The following is a 24438-nucleotide window of genomic DNA, read 5'->3' on the forward strand; positions in this document are numbered from 1 at the left end:
GCTTGGGAACCCTGCAGCTCAGTGGTATCAATGTGGACTTCACAAGCTTCAAAATCTCCCCTCCTGCTCCCGCAACCCAAAACCAACCCACCTATTCCATCCTGCCACCTCAAGCCCCACCCCCACCTCCTACCTACTAGCCTCTTCCCGCCCCCTTGACCTGTTCGTCCTCTCTGGACTGCCCTGTCTGCTCCCTAACTTCCCACCTGCACTCCATCCATGCTTCTTTGACCTGCCTGTCTCCTGTCCACCTATCTTTTCCTTTATCCAACTTCTATCCGCCTCCCGCTCTCTCCCTATTTATTTCAGAACCCCCTCTCCCTCCTCCATTTCTGAAGAAGTGTCTAGGCCTGAAACGTCAGCCTTCCTGTTGCTCTGATGCTGCTTGGCCGGCTGTTTTCGTCCAGCTGTACACCTTGTTACCTCAAAGAAAATCTCAGTGGCCCTGACCAGTTTTTCAATTCCTCTCACAAGGGAAGTACCAGAGGGTTGGAGAACAGAATGTGGTTTCACTTATCAAGATAAATGCAAAACTATTCAATTCCAGTGGAGGTTTGAGATGCAGTGTTGATGTTTGTTCTATGTAGTAGCCTGGCCTTAACTTGTCCTGTGGTGAGATGTAATTTGAAGGGGATGCTGTGCTTTTTTTAACTCGTTTTGGTACGGTATGTGTTACTTGACCTTGTCAGCCTATTTTATAGAGTCATAGTCGTACAGCGTGGAAATGGGCCCTTAGGTCCAACATTATCCCAAACTAAACTAGTCCCAACTGCCTCTTCGTGGCCCATATCCATTCAGCCTTGTCCTATTTATAAACCTCGATCAGGTCACCTTTTATCCCCTTTGCTCCAGTGAAAAAAGTTCCAGCTGACCCAACCCTCCTTTATCACTGAAACCTTCCATGCTCAGCAACAATCTGGTAAATTTCTTCTGTGCCCACTTTTGCTTAAAAATATCCTTCTAAAATAGGGCAACTGTAAATTTGTACTGTAGAAATCTTCAAGACTAGAAAAACATAAAAGCAAACAAAGCAGGAAATGAAGGGATCAAATTGTAGTTCAGGAAGTGGAAAAATGGAAGTGGCTTGAGTGCAGCATGTTCTGGACTAACGTGCACTGTAGTTCTGAAAGGGCATTGCACCGGTGTGGGTGGAAAGTTGTAGATGAAATAGTGACTTGAATCTTCATATACGCTCTCTGTCCAATTGATGTTGGAAACTCCTTCATGTTTCTAATGACGAATCCCAGGGATAGCTGCTGTTGTCTAGCTGATAGTCAGCCTTCAAAGTGTTTCAAAGAGGAAAAGAACAAAGAAAATTACAGCACAGGAACAGGCCCTTTGGCCCTCCAAGCATGCGCCGTTCCAGATCCTTTATGTAAACCTGTCGCCTGTTTTCCAAGGATCTGTTCCCTTTGCTCCCTGCCCATTCATGTTTCTGTTTAGATACATCATAAATGACGCTATTGTGCCCGCCTCGAACGCCTGCGTTGACAACGCGTTTCAGGCACCCATGACTCTCTGCATAAAGAACTTTCCACTCATATGCCTTCAACTTTTCCCCTCTCACCTTGAAATTGTGACATCTAGTAATCCCCCCACTCTGAGATGGAAAGCTTCTTGCTATCCACCCTGCCTATACCTCTCATGATTTTGTCGACATCAATCAGGTCCCCCCCTTCAACCTCCGTGTTTCTCATGTAAATAATCCCAATCTACTCAACCTCTGTTCATAGCTAGTGCCCTCCATACCAGGTAACATCCTGGTGAACCTCCTCTGCACCATCTCCAAAGTATTCACGTCCTATTGGTAATGTGGCGACCAGAACTGTACGCCGTATTCCAAATGTGAATCAAAGTCCTATAAAACTGCAACATGACATGCCAACTCTTATACTTGATACCCCGTCTGATGAATGAAAGCGTGCCGTATGCCTTCTTGACCACTCTATTGACCTGCGTTGCCACCGTCTGGGTGCAATGGACCTGAACACCCAGATCTCTCTGTGCATCAATTTTCCCCAGGGCTTTTCCATTTCCCGTACAGTTTGCTCTTGAATTGGATCTTCCAAAATGCATCACCTCGCATTTGCCCGGATTGAACTCCATCTGCCATTTCTCCACCTAACTCTCCAATCTGTCTATATTCTGCATTCTCCAACAGTCCCCTTCGCTATCCGCTACTATCTGTTTTGCATCGGTTTTGCACAAAACTAGATTTCTGTTCTATTTTTGCAAGTGAATTGTTTCAAATTAGTTGCTGTTCTTTGTAAATCACAATCATGAATGCACATCCAAGCAGTGGGGAGAGGGGGAGAATGGATTTGAGACGTCCTGAAGTCGGAGATTTGTTATAATCCGCAAATATTGTCATTATAATTTTTAAAATTCACGAGCATGTCATTGATGTTGCTTTCTTGGGCTGCATTTGCTATCCATCCAGAATTGCTGTTGAGAAGGTTGTGGAGAATCGGCCTGTTGAATAGCTGCAATGCACGTGGTATGAATATATTAATGAACTACTGAGGACAGGAGATGAATTGCTTTTACTCAGTGGAAATGAAGGAACAGTCATTCAGTTCCAGATCAGGATTGTGCTGATTTTGACAGGGAACATGCAGATTCTGGAGCTGCTCTTTAAATATTTTTGGGTGGTAGGGTTCACACAATTATCAGGTACTGTGGAAGGAGTTTGATGAATTGGTGCATTGTCTCATTGTAACTCTCCATCTCAAACAACAGTTCATTCTCGATCCATTGTTAATTGTAAATTTTCAGTTCGACCGAAAGGAAAAACAGTATTGAGGGATATGGACCAAAGGCATTATGGAGGTAGGCCACAATTAAGTTATAACCTCATTGGATGGTAGAAAGTGTTTGAAGGGTTGAATGGCTGACTTGTTTTCCTATATCCTTACGTAAGAAGGGGGATTAATCAATGGGATGATTTGACTGCATTGCTGTTGTTTATCGATAGTGTTGTCTGAGTCGCACTCGTTCAGCTGAGTGAAGAGTATTTCATTGACACCCGGATTTGGAGTTTATCGGCAGTGGACAGATGTTGAGAAGTCTACTTGCTGTAGAATCTATTGTCTCTGATCTACGGTTCCAGTCACATTGATTAACATAGATCCAAGAACACTTCAGCAGAGGAACAGGCCCTTTGGCATGCAATGTTGTGCCAAACATGATGCCAAATTTAGCTAAAGCCTTCTGAATGTCCTTGATTCATATCCCTACATTCCTTGTATATTCATGTACGTATATAAAAGTGTCTTAAACGGCCCTATTGTATCTGCTTCCACAGCCACCCCGGCAGTGCTTTTCAGACTCCTACCACTCTCTGTATATAAGAATTGTCTCTGACACCTCCTTTGAACTTTCCCCCTCTCACCTTAAATACATGCCCCCAGTTTTAGACATTTCAAATCTGGGAGAAGGGTTACAGTCAGAATCTGTCTATGCATGTCATAAATTTGTAAACCTCTATCAAGTCTTCCCTCAACCTCTGCCACTGCAGAGAAAACAGCCTGAGTCTTTCCAGCCTCTCCTTTCTAGCTCAAGCCCTCAAATCCAGGCAACCTCTTTTGCACCGTATTCAAAACCTCCACGTCCTTCCTGTGACATGACGACCAGAATTGGATACAATTCTTAAGAGTGCAATACTTAAGGCCGAACCAAAGTGTTCTAAAGCTGGAACATGACATCCTGATTCTTGTGCTCGATTCCCGAACTAATAAAGGCAAGCATGCCATGCGTCGTCTTTGCCACTCTATCAACTTGTGTGGCCCCTTTCGGGGAGCTATGAACTGAATCCCAAGATCCCTGTGTACACAAATGCTGCTCAGGGTCCTGCCATTAACTGTATATTTTTCCTTAACATTTAATTTCCCAAAGTGGAGCACTTCACACTTAATGGATTAAAATTCACTTGCCATTTCTGCAATGGATCTGTATCCTTCTGTATCCTTTTATGACTTTCTACCCTAACTACCACTCTACCAATCATTCTATCGTCTAAAAACTTACTGACCCATCCATCTATCTTGTCACCTCAGTCATTTTATATATATACCACAACAGCAGAGGTCCCAGTACAGATCCCTGCAGAACACAATAGTCCTGGATCTGCAGCCTAAAAAGCACGTTTCCACCACCACCCTCTGCCTTCTCTGGGCAAGCCAGTTGTGAATCCAAGCAGCTAAGTGACCACGGACCCCATGGATCTTAATCTTCTGGATGATCCTACGGTGAAGCGCCTTGTTTTAAGCCTTGCTAACATCCATGTCAACAATATCCACCACTCTATCTTCAATGATCACATTAGTTACCTCCTCAAAAAATTCAATCAATTCAGTAAGACATGACCTGCCCTGCACAAAGCCATGCTGACTGTCCCTAATTGGGCCATGCTGTTCCAAATACAGATAAATACAATCCCTAAGAATTCTGTCCAATAGCTTCCCAATGAACGATGAGAGACTCTCTAGTCTATAGTTTCCTGGATTGACCCGATTTACCTTCTTGAACAGAAGAAGAACATTTCGCAACTTGCTCGTCCTCAGTACATCTCCAGTGGTTACCAAGGATACAAAGATATTGCTGAATGCCCCGACAATCTCCTCTCTCACCTCGCTCAAAATCCTTGAGTAGATACCATTGGGTCCTGAGGACTTATCCACCTTAATGCTCTTGATCTCAAAATGCTGTTATCATATGAGCATGCTCCACACAAATCCCACTATCCTCCACACCCTTCGCCTGAGTGAATAGTGATGCACAGTACTCATTTCGGATCTTGCCCATATCCTCTGCTTCCGTACACAAGTTCCCTCCTTTATCCTGAATGATCCTACTTTCTCACTATTTATCCCCTTGTTTTTGATGTATGCACAGAATGCCTTGGGATTTCCTTCAACCCTCCTTGCCAAGGTCATTTCATCGCCCTTTCTTTTTCTGCTTTTTCTGATGTCGGCCCTGTTCGATTTTAGTTTCCTAAACCTGACATATTTCTGTTTTTGTCCCTTTTGACTAACTTCACAACCTCCCCAATTATCCAAGGGTCTTTACCTCGCCATCCTTGTCCTTCCTCCTTCTTGATCCTAAACTCGTAAGCAGGCCTTTAAACAATTCCCATATGGCAAATGTGACAGCTCCCCCCAATTAACACTCCCCAGCTCCTACCTAAAATTGATATAATTTACTCTCCCCCAAGGTCCTGACTTATCCTTCTTCATAGCAATCTTAAAATTGAAGGAGTTGTGATCACTATTTCCAAAATGCTTTCCCACACTTCTCACCAGTTACCTGACCAGGACAAAGTCCAGCATGGCCCATCTTCTATCCATATACTGTGTCAAGAAACTCTCTTGGATAGACTTAATTAAATTCTTAAGCTCACGGATTCTGTGACAGTCAAAGAGAAGCAGTGAATTTTTCTAACCTCATTTCCAACACCTGGCGCATAGCCTTGCATGGCTTGGATAGCACTTGTACATTTAAAACAAAAATGTAAGGATGATGTTCAGGTAAGGACATGGAATTTTGTGATGTGGTCATATTCTCTCTTGTTGGAGCTGATTGCTGCTTAGCACTTGTGTGGTGCAAATGTTACTTATCGTTTATCAGGCCAAGCCTGATCGTTGTGCAAGTCTCACTGTATTTTCTCATCATTGATTTCACTGTTGGAAAAGTCATGAATTCTGCTGGACACCTGGACAATATTCAATGAACGTTCATGTCTTCACTTTGGTTCAAATGAAGACATGACTTCAGCCAGTGCAGGTATCCAGTAAATGCCACTGACTCAATTTTCTATTCCTCTGCTTCACACCACATTCAATCAGAAGTTGGCTTGGTGGAAATGACAGATTGCACTTTCCTTCCTTTTCAAGCTCAGGATCTCTGATCATATTTGTGGTAAATCCTGAATGAGGTTATGAGAAGTGTGAGCCTGACGAAAAGTAAACTGAGCCTTAGTGTGCAACTGTTTGACAGCACTGTCATCCAGATGTTGCATTACTTTGCTGATGATTGAGAATACATTGAGGTCATAATTGGTCAGGACAAGTTGTCTGCCGATTGCGTGATAGGTCATCTTTCTCTGAAATGTGAGTGTCGCAAGTGTTTAAAAATGTACTGGAAAACATTTACTGTTGGTGTGCTGACCTTGGGGCACATTGTTCCAATACAGTTTGTCGGATGCTGCCAGGTGCCATGGCATTTGCAGTATCCCGAACATTCAGTCTTGTCATTGCGTGAAATAACTTGAATTGCATGTAAGTTAAGATCTGTGATGCCTCCTCAGGATGAGGGCAAGAAGATCATCCAGACTGATGCTCTGAATGGTTTGATCTGCCTCTTCACCTTTTGTTCGTAACATCTTGTAATAACTGCCATGTAGCCTGATGAGAAACTAAAGCTCATCTTGATTCATTTGCATTCGAAGGTGCCTATTTTTCCCAAACAAAAGGACCCATCACTGAGCGGGAAGTATGGAGCATGTTATAGACATCAGTGGTGAGACAATGGTGGATCTTGACCAGAAAACCATTGTTGTGTTGGTGAAATGCAAACAAAAATCTATATGATGTAAACTTTATTGTCAGCTAATCCCTTTCTCAAATGACAGATTCGGATGTTGGTTCCTGGAAAGCCTCCATTGTTGGAGGACGAGAAGCCGTATCCAATTGAAGCAGCACAGGCTTCTGCGATGACTGTGGAAACCACTGCTTATGCCTTGCTTCAAGCGTTGTCAAGGAATGATATTGACTATGCAACACGGATTGCGAGGTGGCTAACGATGCAACAGAACTATGGTGGTGGATTTCACTCGACGCAGGTAAATGCTTGAGATCACAACAACAGGCATTCAGATATTTCCATTGATCGTGTTACTAACTGGTGGTTGTTGCAGTTTGCAATCAAACTGGACACTGCATTTTCATCTGCAGGTTTGGTGCATTGGCACAAATACCAGTTCTTCAGTGGTGTTAATCCTTTATTAAATTCTTACATGCACTTTGCCTGTGCATCACTTTTCCTTTTGGCATTGTCCTTGAGCTTTTAGCTTAAATGTATGTATCTCTTCCTCTACCACCACCGCCCCCCGACCGACCCCATTATGGACCTTCTTTTTACCTCGCCCCTACCCATATTAATCTAAACAATTTTTTCAGGACCTCCTTCAACCTTCTCTACTCGAAAGAAAACAAGCCAACCTTATCCAGATAAAACAGTGATGCTAGATACAATGGGAACTGCAGATGCTGGAGAATCCAAGAGAACAAAGTGTGGAGCTGGCTGAACACAACAGGCCAAGCAGCATCTCGGGAGCACAAAAGCTGATGTTTCAGGCCTAGACCTTTAATCAGAGATCGGCAACAGTGATGCTGCCTGGCCTGCAGTGTTCCCCCAGCTCCACACTGTGTGATCTCAGACTCCAGCATTAGCAGTTATTGCTAACGCAAACGTATCCAGACTCTCCCAAGAGTTAAAATGCTTCACCCCCTCAGAACATCCTGATGAATGTCCTCCACACATGCTCAAATGCAAACACCTCCTTTCTATAATGGAGAGACCAGAACTGCACTGAGCACTTCAGCTGGGGCCTAACAAAAGTCCTGTACAGCTCTTGAGCCATATGCTTTCTGAACTGTCCCTTTAAGCTGCCATTCCATGTTCAGGAATCTGTGGACAAGCACCCCAAGATCACACCATTCCTCTGATCTTCCTAGTGTCCTGGCATTTCTTTGAATGATTCCTTGCCTTGTTAGTTTGTCCAAATTGCCTTATTGATCAGGGTTAACATTCCATCTACCGTTGACCTGCCCATTTGACCAATCTGTAACTTTGGATTCAACTTGCTGTATTTTCCTGGACCCCCCGAGCTTTACCTTCTTTGCCACGCTCCCATTTGGGACCCTGTCCAAGTCTTTGCTGAAATCTATTTTCACTACATCAACTCCCATCTGCACACTCTGTCACCTCTTTGAAAGAATCATCTAAGTTTGTGAGGCGTGACCTCCCTCTGACAAAGCTATGCTGACGGTCGCTGATCAGACCCCACTTCTTGAAATGGAAATTACGTCTGCCGTTCAGAATTTTCTCCAATATTTTCCTATCTACTGATGTGATACTCACCGGTCTGTAATACTCTGCTTTATGTTTGTCACGCATTTTGATAAGTGGAACTATGTTACCTGTTCTCCAGTCCTTTGGTACTTTTGAAAGCTCTGTATGAGGGCGAGTGGAATTTTTTCTCTCATCTCCCTGGGCATCGTGGCATACACCTCATCCAAACCTGGGATTTGTCCAATTTTAAATTCACCAAAACACCGAACATCTCCCCAGTCTCTGTTAATTCTGTCCGAGAATTGTGTGCTCCTTCTCACATGTAAAAGCTGATGTGAAATTCTCATTTAACACCTGACATTGCCCTCCAGTTCAAACCGTTCATTTGCCTCTTCATCCCTAATGAGACCTGGTTTTCCCTGGGTTTTCTCTTTCCCTCTGAGACACTTGCAGAAGATTTTGAGATTCTCCCTCATCCTAATCTTGGTCACCAGTGTTCTGTTGCCCTGTCTTTGTTCTCTGATTTGCTGTGACGAGATGCCCCTGCACACTATACATCATCATCATCATGGTGGTTTCTCGCAGATATGGATGACACTCTCCCACTCTCAGGCTGAATTGATCGCCGGCTGCACAGACCGATGCAGCTACCGTCAGCTCTGTTGCACTCGGGGCAGAAGGCAGTCGTGGGAAGGGGTGAGGGAGGTGTTGGTGTGGCTGCATGGCTTCCGCTGCTTCCAAAGGCAAGCCGCAAAGTGTTTGATGCCTTCCCAGGTGCTCTTCAGGCTTTCGGCCGTCTGAGACCGGCGATTCCCAGGTGTCTGCAGGAATGTCGCACTTCACCATTGAGGACTTGAGTTTATCACCGAGTGCTTCCTCTGCACATCTGGGTCTCGCCTGCTGTTTTGAAGCTGGGATGAGAACATGCGGGGAGTCTCGTGTCAGTCATACAGATGAAGTGTCCAGCCCATTGTAGCTGATCGAGGATGGTCAGTGCCTCAGTGCTGGGGATGTTGGCCTGGTTGACGTTAGTGCATCCACAGGGACTCTTGTTCCCTTGATGACTGTTCTACACCTCCCTTTTCCTTTTTATCTGGTCAAAGAACAAAGAAAATTACAGCACAGGAACAGGCGCTTCGGCCCTCCAAGCCTGCGCCAGATCCTATTGAAAGTAGCGTGTTGATGCATTTGTGTAATGATTGTGTTTTGTTTGAGCCCTAACACTCAAAGCAGTGTAAGAATGTCTTTGTGCAGCAGGCAAGGTGTCATGAGATTGAGCCTTCATACACTTGCAAGATGTTGAAAATTTGCCATTATTTATTAAAACACTGATAAATTTCCATGATCAACATTTCTGTTACGCCTGAATGATTATCCCGTGGCATGTAAAATCGGAAAGATACGATAAAATGAGACTGGGTCATGCCCTAGTCTTGCGGACTTGGGTCAGCATGCAGGGAGAATGTTTGTATTTCATGTATGTGGAAGTACTGAAATATTTCCATGAATCTAAAAGTCACTTTTCCCTTCATTGAAGGACACAATCATTGCCTTGGAAGCTTCATCACGATACGACATTGCATTTCTGAAGAGGGAAGAAGAAATCAACATGCAAATTCAATTCCATGGTTTTGGAAGTCCCATTGAGAACACGATTCATTTGCGCCGGCATAATGCTCTGACCGAGAAAGAATTGAGGGTGAGTTTGTAGTTTGGAAGATCGCAGCAATTTATGCATCAACTTCTTCATCAATAATGTTCCATTGCTTTCAAACTGCATTTTCCACTCTGCAAGATAATAACTGTCAGAACAAGCAACAGTATCGGTAGATGGTCTATGGGGAATGCAATGTTACAAAACCCAATCCATTCAACAACATATTTCAGATATGTCAACAAATTAAATATTCCAGCAGAGGGATAAAACAAGGAAGATGAGAATGAGGAGGCAATAGCTCTGATGACAAAAGAACACCAACTTACCTTTAACCATTTGAGCAAAAAAGCAGGCACACAAACAAATAATCGTCTAACAATGCACACGTGCAACGGAGGCTACAGGGGGACTAAGAATGCCGAAATGTTGTCATGCGTGTTGCTGAAAGGGTGATTGAAACAGAATCTGTGGTAAATTTGAAGAAATAGAGATAATACATCTCAGGATGTTCGAGAAAGAACATTATGGACTGAGGCAAATTGTATTGCCCTTTTCAGGAGTGATTCGGGTCATAATGAATTCAAATACTTTCTTCTGTGCTGAAAGCTATCGCTTAGTTGCAGCTGGATCACAATTTCTGTTCCTGGTAGTATTTCGCAAACTGTTAAAAATGAATGTCACTGCATAGAATTCCAAACATGACTCCAATCAGTAGAGAAAATATCCAAGGGGTATGATGAGTTGTATCCTCTCATGTTGAACAATGCAGCTACAGATACTCGGGATGCACTGATGATAATGTCGCAAAAATCCTTAGATTGGGGAAAATTCTCAGAGGATTGAAAGATTGTGAACATAACACCATGATGAGAAAAATACTTCGATAAAATAGCAAGCAATTATTGCCAATTTAGGTCAACCTGGGTAGATGTTCATGCCGGCAATGAAAGATGAAATAACAGGGTACTGACTGTGCTATAACATCCTACAGAGTTAACATCCTTTTATAAAGGGGAAACAATACTTGACAAACTTGCTACAGTGCTTTGAGAAGGAAACAAACATTACTGATGAAGGACCACCAGTTGATGTAGTCCATTGAGATTTCAACAAAGCATTTGATAAGGTACAGCTCATAAGGTGTCTCAAAAGAAAAGAGCCCATGTGTTCAAGAGTAGTATGTTAGGATGGACAGAGGACTGCATCACAAATAGAAGTCGAGAAGTAGCAGCAGGATGGTAACTTATAAGTCATGTACGGCCACAGAGTGAATGCTGCGGAGGCCGTACACCTCATGTTGACTGGGTTGATTTCGGAAATGGCAGAGGGAATTGCCATGCGTAAGAATGTTGGGCAGGCTGGGACGACATTCATTGGCGTTTATAAGATTTTAAAAAATCTTATTTTTTCAACATTTAAGATTCTTAAGAGACTTGATAGTGTATATCCGCAGAGATTACTCCTATTTGTCAAAGATTTTGCGACCAGAGGCCACATTTTCAAATTGGTTGCCTATTAATTTAGGGGGAGAATTACATGTTTCAGGTTGTAGCAATCTATTGAACACTTTAGCAGAGAAGGTTTTAGAGGTAATGCCATTAATTATATGCTCGGCTGAGATGGCCAGGTTAATTTTTAAATCAAGGAACAACGACAATGAGAGAAGGGTAGTCTTTCCAGTGGAAGATACTTCAAGGATCCCCTTATTAGTAAAGAATACAGGGAGGAATTAAACACATCACTACCACACCATCAGTACCATGAGAGAAGTAGCAGTAGACAATCTAATGGAGTGAAAGCAGCTTAGACTGTTTGCCGTGATGGTTTACTTTCTAGGATTCTAAACAATGAGCTTCAGAGTCGGTGTATGCATTGATTGTAATTTCCCAAAAAGCTTTAGATTCGAGAGAAGCATCTGAGGGCTGGAAAAATGCCGATGTGATATCCCTATTTAAAAAGGAGAGAGGCAAAAAGCAGATAACTACAACCGAACCAGCCTAACATCTATTGTTGGAAATAGGTGGCAATCAACTGTGAAGAAAATAGTAGCAGGACATTTGGAAAATCAGAATCTAATCAAACAGAATCACCACAGCCTGCTGAAAGAGAAATTGTGTCTGGCTAATTTGTTTGGGTTTTTGGAGGAAGTTTTGGAAGGAGAATTAATAGAGGAAAACCAGTAAATGTGTTGTGTTTGGACTTGGAGAAAGCATTTGAGAATGTACTCAAAAGTAATAAGCTGAGAGCTGAGGTTTTGAAGGTAGTATATTGCTTTGGATCAGTATGCTTTGCACGTTCTGGAAGGAGAGATCACATCTCGAGTGAAATGCACCAAGTGAATATATATTTTGGGGAACTTGGTGGCAATGCGGTAAGTCAGTGCAGAGTGTAAGAGGTGCCATTTGCTTGCTTTTCTTGCCTGATAGTTTGTAAGCATTTTTTTTTGAGACAGAGTAAATTGAAGCCAGAATCAGGGACCCGGAGGGTGAATCAGGCTCATTCGTTGGTGATCGCTTCTGGTTTAAGAATCTATTATCGGTGCTTTCAGATTGAAAGTAAATCGGAGAAATATTTACAGGCTACAAACTAAAAGACCAGAATGTTTTCAAATCAAATTAAGATCCAAGTAATTGAAATGGAGATGCCAGGCCAGATGATGATTTATACCTACATGAAGGCGGAGTGGTCAGACACCATACTCCAGCTCAGGGTTGATGAACTGGAATCTCAGTTTTGACCAATCAACAAATCGTGTGGGGCAGAGTTAGCAGGGATTGCTCTGCTTCAGGAGGCAGTCACACACCTTAGATTAACTAGCTGAAACTCGGTCAGTGGCCAGAGACGTGAGACTGTGACAAAGAACAGGGCAGGTGGAAGGATCCAGAATGTAGTGCAGAAGGAACCTTGGCCTTTGATCTTATCTAACAGCTTTGAGATTCTTTCTTCCTGTGTGGATGAGAGTGCAGGGTATAGGGAAGATGAGTAAACTGACTGTCGCACTGTGGGACAGGTGGGACATTCAGGAGGGGATAAAAAGTGAAATGTAGTTATAATCAGAGGTAGTGTAGTTTGGGGAATGAACACTGTTCGTTGTGACTAGGATCGAGAGTCTCAAAAGTCATGTTGCCTGCCTGGTGCCCAGGTTCAGGATATTCCATCTCGGCTACAAAGGAACTTGAAGTGGGAGGAGTAGAAATCCAGCTATTGTGGTACACACAGGTACAATTGATATGGAAGAAAGAGGAAAGCGGTTCTGCTGAGGGATTATGAGCACCGAGGTGCTGAATGAGAAAGCAGAACCAGAATGGTAATAATCTCTGGATTATTATCTGAGCAATTTGGCACGGTGTGAGCATAATTATAGATGCAAATGCATTGTTTAAATGGTGGCCTGGCAGAAATGTGTTTGAATTCATGGGACATTGGCATCGGTACAGGGAAGGAGGGAGTCATTCTTGGTGTTATAGGCTCGATGAGAATCATTTTGGGACAAGTATCCTGGCAAAATACAGGGCTCGGTCTTGGGGTAGGGTGTTAAAATAAAAAGTGTGGAGCGGGTGAGCTCAGTTGCATGGAAAATTGTGGAAAGAGTTAGAAGCTGGTAAGTGCTCAGCAAAGTTGCCAGAGCAAGTAATAGGACAAAAAGTATGGAAATGGTCAGGAGTCTCACTTCAGCTGCAGCAGATAAGAAGGGTGGCTGTAAATGCCAGACTGAAGATCTTGTATTGAATTGCAGGGAGTGTATGAAACAAAGTGAATGAGTTTGTGGAGCAGATTGAAATTGACAGATACATCACTCTGGGTATCACAGAGAGGTGGTTGTTAGGGGATAAGTGTTGGGAACGAAATAGCCAATGATTCATGTCCGATAGAAAGAACAGGCAAATGGACAGAGATAAGAAAGTGTGGAGCTGGATGAGCAGAGCAGGCCAAGCAGCATCTCAGGAGCGAAAAGCTGACGTTTCGTGCCGAGACCCTTCTACTTCTGTGTCTTCATCCTGCTGTGTTCATCCAGCTCCACACTTTGTTATCTTGGATTCTGAAGCATCTGCAGTTCCCATTATCTCCGATACAAATAGACAGAGATGCCAGGGTTGGCTTGTCAGTAAGAAATGAGGTCGCGCTGAAGGAACCACAGCTCTTGTGCTTGTTTTTTCATGACTTGGAGGAAAGAGGTGCGTGTGCTGTGGCTAAATTTGTAGATGACTGAAAAAATATTTAGAAAGACAAGGCATGGCACAGAAACAGAGATTTACCAGGATGTTACTTGGATCGGAATGTATTAGCTATAAGGAGGGTTTGGTGGAAATGTTGTGTCGTGATAAATGTAATGAGATCAACCATGATCTCAGCGAATGATGGAGGAAATTCAATGGGCCAAATGACTTTTTTTGTGAGTCTTCTTGTTTGACAATGCATTCATGAAGGTGTTTTTTTTTCTCTCTTGGCTAAGATGTGAAAATGAAATGTATACGCTTCCTTTTCATCTGGGAATAAATAATTATTCTGCACAATTTCCATTGACTAATAGCAATCTGACAAGCATGACAATGTAAAGAAATTTTTAGCTTCTTTTTAATTGTAAAGGTATTCTTTGGAATTAATTCGGCATATATTATTTGCGTCTCAGGAAGTTTGTTCATCACTGCATCTCAAAAAGTGGTGTGTTGTATGACAACAGCTTTTTAAAGATCACTTCAATGGTTGTAACACGCATTAAATTACACTGTTGGCCAATCTGTCCATGATTATTTCATTATCTTATGTTTCAAACAGACAAGGAAATATTGGTGATGCAATGAAGAGTTTGATTCTCAAATATAATTGTTGTTCTAGCTTCCGCTTGGAAGAAAGATTCACATCAAATTGACTGGTCAAGGAAATGGGACACTGACTGTGAGTACTTTGAGTGTTTAAGTGATTCCTAAAATCACTTGTTACAAGGTGAGAATGATTTATCCAGATAGTAAGAACTGCCAATGTTGGTGTCTGAGATAACACATTGGAGGAACACAGTAGGGCAGGCAGCATCAGAGGCTGAGGAAAGTTGAGGTTTTGGGTCAGGACCCTTCCTGAGAAATGGAGGGTGGAAGGGATCTCAGAAACAAATAGTGTGGAGGGGGAGGAGGTGCTGGGGAAGGTAGGTGGGATGGTAATAAGTGAGTACTATCCAGATTGGAACAGATTTTCCCCAGGGGGTATTGAGTACGAATTCCAAATCACTCTCAAAATCTTCGTGACCATTAACATTGATGTTTTTTGTCTGTGTGTTTCAGTAATTGCATGACAGTTTGACTGGTTCGTTGAGAGTGAGGAACCTATGGACTCTCACACACCGAGATGGAATTTAGTTCGAAGAGTGACTTCAAAATGGTAACTTGCTTTTAAAATCTTGACCGTTTTTGCTGTCCAGTTGAATGAATTTAGCTTCATACTGCTTCAATAGGAATTAGTGTTTAATAGGAACATATTTGTGAAACTTACAGTTCCGCAAGTTTTAGCGTAAACTGGTGGAGACTTTCGGTGCTTGCAAAAAGGCTCACCTCTCCGTTAATACCGAAGGAAAATGGGAGTTTAAAAGTAAGTTCACCCGCTGTCAGGGAATGAAATGTTAATGTTGACTCAAATATAATTTTTAAAAAAGTAATATATTTGTGAAACACTAAAATTTGGATATGCTTGTTTTACAGATGGTTGGATATTGGATTCATTTTAAATGAGGGTGAAGATCACTTTAAATCCAGCATATTTGTGAAGAAAAGAAATAGCATGTCAAATAAAATTAACTGCATGACTCTACATAGCCCTATATGTAGAATTTCTTGCTGAACTGTGAGACAGTTATGATCCCATACGACCTCAGTGCTCATGGCAAGAGTAAGACTCCTGTTTGACGTGCTATGCACTGCATGGAATGGCGGCAACATCAGATTCATTGATGCTTGAGAATCAAAAGAATATGACGATAAGATTTAAAATCAAAATCTCATTGAACACTTCAAGGAATGTATTACAGGAAGGTGGGGAAAGCATGTATGACGAATAGAAGGTGGTGGCACAGATCAAATAGACCTGTGTGCTAAAACGTATCACAAATTTCACATTGAATGGAACAGTTTAAACAGGCTGGAGGAAGCAAACATGCCAGCTCAAACTTTTTGAATTTGTGCATTCTGTTCGTAAACATCAGCAAAATTGTGGGAAACATGTTTATTCTTTCTCTTTTATTGCACAGAACCATACGATTAGACTGTTTTGATGAGGAATTTAAAGATTACGAGTCGTGTCCGTTTGACTCACAGTTTGGTACCATAGGTTGGTACGATCTTCGTTGGAGAAGGCAAAGGGATGTTCCAGATCCAGAAAATCGTCAAACCATTTACTACAAAGTCCGTTTCTGGTTAGTATTAATGAATGCAGTTAACATTTTTAGATTGACATGATTGCACAATGGAGTCAATAAGAAAATTCCATCTGATATTCCACATAAATTTTAAGTGGATATTAAAGCCGCTCATTTCTTTTTCATGCTCTCTGCTGCTTTTAAGAATGGTTGTCTTATTGTCGAAATGTTTAGCTTTGACTCCATGGCTTCTTCCATGAGCTCACACTGAAACACATGTTTCTTCAGCCAAAAATGTACGTTTACCCGGTGTAGCTTGACCAACCTTCCCCTGTGGTCGTTCCCCTGAAATCCCCTGTGGTTGCTCCCCTGAAAAACAAGTATACCGTTTTGGATACTGTTCCGGGGGACTACTTACCAGGGGCATGCGGTAGGGTGCAGATCTCTGGCACCGAGTCTGTCCCTCTTGCACAGAAGGGACGGTGGGGGGACAGGAAGAGAGTGATAGTCATTGGGGACTCAACAGTTAGAGGGACTGATAGAAGATTTGCCAGGAACGAAAGAGACTCACGATTGGTGTATTGCCTACCAGGTGCCATGGTCTGTGATGTCTCGGATCGTCTCTTTCGGGTCCTGAGGGGAGAGGGTGACCAGCCCCAAGTCATGGTCCACATAGGCACCAACGGCATATGTAGAAAGAGGGATAGGGATGTCAGGCAGGATTTGAGAGAGCTAGGGTGGAAGCCGAGAGCTAGAACAAGCAGAGTGGTCATCTCTGGTTTGTCACCCGTACCACGTGATCGTGAGGCAAAGAACAGGGAGAGATTTCAGCTGAACACGTGGCTGCAGGGATGATGCAGTTGGGAGGGCTTCAGGTACATGGACAATTGGGGCTCATTCTGGGGAAGGTGGGACCTGTACAAACAGGACGGTCTCCACTTGAACCAGAGGGGCACGAATATCCTGGGTGGAAAATTGGCTAGTGCCATTCGGGTGGATTTAAACGAGCTCAGAAGGGGGATGGGAAACTGAGGTGTAGTCCTAGTACACAGGAGGATGAGCGTAGGGAGGACATGGTCAGGACCTCACTATCACAGGAGTGTGCTGGCAGACAGCAAGCTGGATTGAAGTGTGACGACTTTAATGCCAGGAGTATCCGGAATAAGTTAGGTGAGGTTGCAGCTTGGATAGGTACCTGGGACTTTGATGTTGTGGCCATTTCGGAGACATGGATAGAGCAGGGTCAGGAATGGATGTTGCAGGTTCCAGGGTTTAGATCTTTGATTAAGGTCAGGGAAGGTGGTAAAAGAGGGGGAGGTGTGGCTTTGTTGGTCAAGGACAGTATAACAGCGGCTGAAAGAACCTCTGAGGACTCGTCTACCGAGGTGGTATGGGCTGATGTTGCCAAGGAAGGTTTGTCGACTGAGTCAGTATGGGTGGAAGTTCGGAACAACAAGGCAGCAGTCACCTCACTGGGGGTTTTCTACGGACCCCAAATAGCAGTTGGGAGATCAAAGAACTCATTGGCCGGCAGATTGTTGAAAAGTGCAAACGTATCAGGGTTGTTGTTCAGGGTGACTTCAACTTTCCCAATATAGATTGAAACCTCCTGAGTGCAGATGGTTTGGATGGAGCCGTTTTTGTCAGGTGTGTTCAGGAGGGTTTCCTTACTCAGTATGGGGACAGGCCGAGGAGGGAGGCCATTTTGGATTTGGTGCTCGGCAATGAGCCAGGACAGGTGTCAGATCTCGTGGTGGGAGAGCCCTTTGGCGACAGTGACCACAACAGCCTCACATTTACCATAGCCATGGAAAGGGAAAGGAGCAGTTACAAGGGGAAGATATTTCACTGGGGTCAAGGAAACTATGATGCTATCAGACAGGAGTTGGGAACTACAGATTGGGAGCAATTGTTCCACAGAAAGGGCGCAGCAGACATGTGGAGGCTGTTCAAGGAGCAGTTGTTGCGAGTGATGTATAAATTTGTTCCTCTGAGACAGGTAAGAAGGGGTAAGATTAAGGAGCCTTGGATGACTGGTACAGAGGTGCTTCTTGTCGAAAAGAAAAAGGCAGAGTACGTAAGGTGGAGTAAGTGAGGGTCTAGCACAGCTTGAGAGTATTACAGGCCTGCTGGGAAGGAGCTCAAAAGATATTGCCTGTCCAATTGTTACCTGTTACAACCTTTACGTCCACGCTTGCTCATTCAATGGTGTCAAGATGCCAGCAGTGAGTGTACCTTCTCCATCCCCGAATGCCGTCAGCTCACACAAGACATAGTCCTTACTTAAAATCTTCTGATCAAACAAAGTTCATTGTTTTGGACATTTTAGTTACCTGTCATGAAACGAAAACTGATTCTGACTGGCGTGAACTGTAGTGCAAATGAATATAATCTGCGAAACGAGATTCCTTATGGGCTTGCATCCTCTAGAAATGATTGCTTTTCAAAGACGTTGCATACATACATTTATTTCACCTATCACCTTAGATTATTTTTTTGTTTATGCATGTTGTGTGGGCTTCCAGTCAGGCCCATAAACACAGGTTGATGCAGTCACTGTTATAACACGGTATTGAAGGAGAATTTGTGATCTTTGGAGTTTTATTGCAGTGTATGAAGGAGTGCATCATCAAGCCAGTCCAGATCTCTCCTGGTGACTATATTGTTGCAAGTTTTCAAGTGTTACCGATGGTCACATAAAATATGGCCTTTTTGTTGTTGCGCTATTCATCTTAAATGCAACATATCGAGTATTTAGGCTTGGAAACTATTTCAATTTTTTTGATTTACTTATTCAAAATCATTTATGATTGTTGTCATGATATCTACAAGATGTTATTTTGATTGGACATAGAGGATTGGATCTGTCTTAATGGAAATAATGTATGCGCTTATAAAACCCCTTCTGGGCAAGGTAGTTGCTCAGTGGTTAGAGCTGCTCATGCACTGGGGAGCCAGTTGAGATTCCAGTCTTGGGTAACTATCTGTGTGGAATTGACATGTCCTCCCCGCGTCTGCGAGGGGCTTCCGCCAGGTGCTGCAGTTTCCTCCCATTGTTCAAAGATGTGCAGGTCCTTATATGTGATTTGTGAAGCATTTCTTAAATGTTTCAATCCTGCCAGCATCCAGTGCCTTGGACAAAATAACTGGAGATGAATAAAAGATACTGAGCCTTTTGACACCATTTCCTGCTGGATTTTCATCAATCCTGCTTTATATCGGTGACAACTTCTATGACCTTTTTTGATGCTATGTCTGAATTGACAGTCTATCTCCAAATATTTGTTGTGCAGTATTTCAAGGTCTCTGTTACAGCATACCCATGAATGCCTACTTCAAAAGATACTTCCATATCATAGAATCCCTACAGTGTGGAAACAAGCCCCTTTTGACCCAACAAGTCCACGGCCACCCTCCAAAGAGCATCTCACCCTGACTCATCCCCCGACCCTTTCCTCAGTAACCCTACATTTCCCATGACTCACACACCTAATCTGCACATCCCTAAACACAATGGGCAAGTTTGGCATGGCCCAGACACCTAGCCTGCACATCTTTGGACTGTGGGAGGAAACCAGAGCACCCAGCAGGAACCCATGCAGGCATGGGCAGAATGTACAAACTCCGCACAGAAGATCGCCCAACGGTGGGATCGAACCTGGGTCCCTGGCGCTGTGAGTCAGCAGTGCTAACCACTGAGCCACCGTGCTGCCCTTGGAGTTAGACAGAACTTGCTTGTTCTTGGGTGGCCTCAAACTGCCAACCTCCACTTAGTGGCAAAAGTGCTGACCAACTGCACTCTACTTCACTGGTTTTTGCTTTGTATCATTGAATTCAATCCTTCAAGCTCTGTGATAAATATTAAATTTCCATTGATATGTGAGGGTTGTTTTTAGTACGCAGTATTGGTTTATTATGTTTCATTGGTACATAATGAATATTGTATGTATATGCAAATGGGCAAGTTGGTAACGATGCAGTCCGCAGACCTGGAGGATAATAACACTGTCCTCCAATCGCCCACAATGCCCTCTGCAAATTGGTAGAAAACAAAAATTTCTATAAAATTCATCTCTCCTCCTGTCAGTCGATCAAAATTAATTCAGGATTTTGTACAGGCCAATAACTGTAAGATTACACGGGCCTAAACAAAACTACTGGCTCATATTAGTTCAGTAAAGTGAAAGGGCAACAATAGAGGCAGTAGGAACTGCAGATGCTGGAGAATCTGAGATAAGAAGGTGTAAAGCTGGATGAACACAGCAGGCCAAGCAGTATCATCCGGCTTTACACCTTGTCATCTCAGATTCTCCAGCGCCAATTTTCTGAAGTAGGGTCTCGTCCCGAAACACAAGCTTTCTTGCTCCTCTGATGCTGCTTGGCCTGCTGTGTTCATCCAGCTCTCCACCTTGGGCAACAATAGAGTATGCTTTAAGTCGCTAGATATGTTATGTGGGTTTGTCTTCCTGAGGGTGGAGTTAGTGGAACCGAAAAAGATGTCTCCCTCACAGCGCTTGTGACACAAGAATTGCATCGTTCCTTGGCGGCCTTTCAACAGAAGAATATTCAGAGATTTCCCGAGTGGTAAGAATGTAACTTCTTTTACTTTATCTCACTTTTTCCAACAATTGGAAAATAGATTTTAGAAATCACGTCGAGCTGATGAAGTGTGAAAAGAATAATAATTCCAAGCAGTGGTGGGAGTTGGTCAGTGAGGTGGGAGGAGTGGATAGGTGGGAGAGAAGGCGGACAGGTCATGGAGGCAGGGATGAGGGGAGGAGCTAGTCTTGGGATGAGGCTAGCGGGTGGGGAGATTTTGAGGGTCGCAAAGTCCATATTGAGGCTATTGAGTTGGAAGCTCCCGAGACGGAATATGAGGTGCTGCTCTTCTACTTTCTGGGTGGTATGGCTGTGACACTGGAAGAGGCCCAGGATGGACATGTCGTCCAGGGAGTGGGAGGGGGAGTTGAAGTGATGCAATGATTTGGATATGAAAATAGAAGGTGTGGTTAGTAAGTTTCCCAATGATTGAAGGTGTAGTAGCCAGCCAAGAAGGTCACCTCAGAATGCAATGGGACATTGACAAGGGCCAATAAACTGAGGAGTGGCAGATGGAGTTGAGGTTAGATAAATGTGAGGTGCTACATTTTGGAAAGGCAAATCAGGGCAGCACGTATACACTGAAGGTTGTGGGGAGTGTTGCTTAATAAAGAGACGCTGGAGTGCAGTTTCGTAGTTCCATCAAAGTACAGCCACCGGTAGAAAGGATATGAAGGAGACATTTGATGTGCTCACCTTTATCGGTCAGTGCATTGAGTATAGGAGTTGGGAGATCACTTAGCAGCCATATAGGACATTGATTCGGCTGCTTTTGGAATACTGCAATCGATTTTGGTCTCCTTGCGAGAGGAACGTTGTCGGCGCAACATTGAGGGCCGAAGGGCCTATTCTGTGCCGTCTTGTTGTATGTTGTAAACTTGAAAGGGTTCAGAGAAGATCTACAAGGATGTTACGAGCATCGGAGGTTGGAGGTATACCGTGGGCTTGAACAGGCAGCTATTTCTTGGAACTTTGGAGTTCAGGGCTGACCATATGGAAGTTTATACAATTACGAGGGACGTGGATAGAGCGAACAGCATGTATGGAATGAGCTGCCAGAGGAAGTGGTGGAGGCTTGTACATTTAAAAGGCATGTGGATGGGTATATGAATAGGACGGGTTGAGAGAAATATGGGCCAAATGCCGGCAAATGGGACTAAATTAACTTAGGATATCTGGTCAACAGAGACAAATTGGGCCAAAGGATCTGTTTCCCCACTGTACATCTCTCTGATTCTAAGTGTCTTTTTTCTTAACCACGTGGCCCATAATGAGAAAACCTTGAATCAGGATTTGGGAATGTGACAATTCTAATTGGATCTGTTTGATGAAATTAACTCTGTAGGTAATGGTGGTTGAATTATGATTTATCAAATTTGAGTTTATTGCAGCATCTTATAGAATAGAGGAGACACATGTAATCAAAATTGAAAATCAAAACTTGGTAAAATTTTGCGTTGGAAATACATGACCAGCCATTGGAGGAGATTCATGACCATTGCATTCAAGTGAAAACAACAAATGCGATTCAGTGACTCAGTGAAACGGGATGCAGTGACTCAGTGAAACGGGAGGCAGTGATTGTGTGAACTGGGATGCAGTGACTGAGGGTAATGGGATGCACTGACGAAGGGAAATGGGATGTAGTGTCTGCGTGAAATGTGATGCAGTGACTGAGTGAAATGGGATGCAGTGACTGAGGGAAATGGGAGGCACTGACTGAGTGTAATGGGATGCAGTGACTGCGTGAAATGGGATGCAGTGACTGAGTGAACTGGGATGCAGTGACTGAGTGAACTGGGATGCAGTGACTGAGTGAAATGAGATGCAGTGACTGAGGGCAATGGGATGCAGTGACTGAGGGCAATGGGATGCAGTGGCTGTGTGAACTGGGATGCAGTGGCTGTGTGAATTGAGATGCTGTGACTTTGGGAATGGAGATGCAGTGTCTGTTTGAAATGGGATGCAGTGTCTGTTTGAAATGGGATGCAGTGACTGATGGAAATGGGATGCAGTGACTGTGGGAAATGGGATGCAGTCACTGATGGACATGGGACGCAGTGACTGAGGGAAAAGAGACGCCGTGACTGATGGAAGTGGGATGCAGTGACTGATGGAAGTGGGATGCTGTGACTGAGTGAAATGGGATGCAGAGACTGAGGGAGATGGGATGCAGTGACTGAGTGAAATGGGATGCAGTGAATGATGGAAATGGGATGCAGTGACTGACTGAAATGGGTGCAGTGACTGTGAGAAATGGGATGCAGTCACTGATGGAAATGAGACGCAGTGACTGAGGGAAAGGAGACGCCGTGAATGATGGAAGTGGGATGCAGTGACTGATGGAAGTGGAATGCAGTGATTGTGGGAGCTGGGATGCAGTGACTGTGTGAAGTGGGATGCAGTGAATGATGGAAATGGGGTGCAGGCACTGAGGGAAATGGGATGCAGTGACTGAGGGTAATGGAATGAGGTGACTGAAGGAAATGGAATGCAGTGACTCTGTGAAATGGGATGCAGTGACTTTTAAATGGGATGTAGTGACTGAGTGGAATGGGATGCAGTCACTGAGGAAAGTAAATGCAGTGACTGAGGAAAGGAGATGCAGTGACTGAGGGAAATGGGATGCAGTGACTGAGGGAAATGGGATGCAGTGACTGAGGGAAATGGGATGCAGAGACTGAAGTTAATGGGATGCGGTGACTGTGGGGAATGGGATGCAGTGACTGATGGAAATGGGATGCAGTGAATGAGGGAAATGGAATTCAGTGACTGAGATGAATGGGATGCAGTGACTGATGGAAATGGGATGCTGTGACTGAGGGTAATGGGTTGCAGTCACTGAGTGAAATGGGATGCAGTGACTGAGTGAACTGGGATGCAGTGACTGAGTGAAATGAGATGCAGTGACTGAGGGCAATGGGATGCAGTGACTGAGGGCAATGGGATGCAGTGACTGAGGGCAATGGGATGCAGTGGCTGTGTGAACTGGGATGCAGTGGCTGTGTGAATTGAGATGCTGTGACTTTGGGAATGGAGATGCAGTGTCTGTTTGAAATGGGATGCAGTGAATGAGGGCAATGGGATGCAGTGACTGATGGAAATGGGATGCAGTGACTGATGGAAATGGGATGCAGTGACTGTGGGAAATGGGATGCAGTCACTGATGGACATGGGACGCAGTGACTGAGGGAAAAGAGACGCCGTGACTGATGGAAGTGGGATGCAGTGACTGATGGAAGTGGGATGCTGTGACTGAGTGAAATGGGATGCAGAGACTGAGGGAGATGGGATGCAGTGACTGAGTGAAATGGGATGCAGTGAATGATGGAAATGGGATGCAGTGACTGACTGAAATGGGTGCAGTGACTGTGAGAAATGGGATGCAGTCACTGATGGAAATGAGACGCAGTGACTGAGGGAAAGGAGACGCCGTGAATGATGGAAGTGGGATGCAGTGACTGATGGAAGTGGAATGCAGTGACTGTGGGAGCTGGGATGCAGTGACTGTGTGAAGTGGGATGCAGTGAATGATGGAAATGGGGTGCAGGCACTGAGGGAAATGGGATGCAGTGACTGAGGGTAATGGGATGAGGTGACTGAAGGAAATGGAATGCAGTGACTCTGTGAAATGGGATGCAGTGACTTTTAAATGGGATGTAGTGACTGAGTGGAATGGGATGCAGTGACTGAGGAAAGTAAATGCAGTGACTGAGGAAAGGAGATGCAGTGACTGAGGGAAATGGGATGCAGTGACTGAGGGAAATGG

General features: G+C 43.9%; 1 long non-coding RNA gene across 2 annotated transcripts in view; it reads left to right on the plus strand.

The window, feature by feature from the left end:
• The window catches only part of LOC132208002 (uncharacterized), an 89745-nt gene that overhangs the window by 34848 nt on the left and 30459 nt on the right, over positions 1 to 24438 (plus strand). Inside the window, exons 2-8 of one of the 2 annotated variants that reach the window (XR_009444113.1) lie at positions 6629 to 6838; positions 9608 to 9769; positions 15004 to 15100; positions 15214 to 15307; positions 15418 to 15449; positions 15963 to 16127; positions 20542 to 20654. This is a non-coding gene — a long non-coding RNA (uncharacterized LOC132208002). Of the gene's footprint in view, positions 1 to 6628; positions 6839 to 9607; positions 9770 to 14562; positions 14624 to 15003; positions 15101 to 15213; positions 15308 to 15417; positions 15450 to 15962; positions 16128 to 20541; positions 20655 to 24438 lie in introns of those variants that run through there. The other variant, XR_009444114.1, reaches the window with a different exon arrangement.

This window comes from Stegostoma tigrinum, unplaced genomic scaffold (genome assembly GCF_030684315.1).
Source record: "Stegostoma tigrinum isolate sSteTig4 unplaced genomic scaffold, sSteTig4.hap1 scaffold_244, whole genome shotgun sequence".
In the NCBI taxonomy this organism is placed as follows: Eukaryota; Metazoa; Chordata; class Chondrichthyes; order Orectolobiformes; family Stegostomatidae; genus Stegostoma; species Stegostoma tigrinum.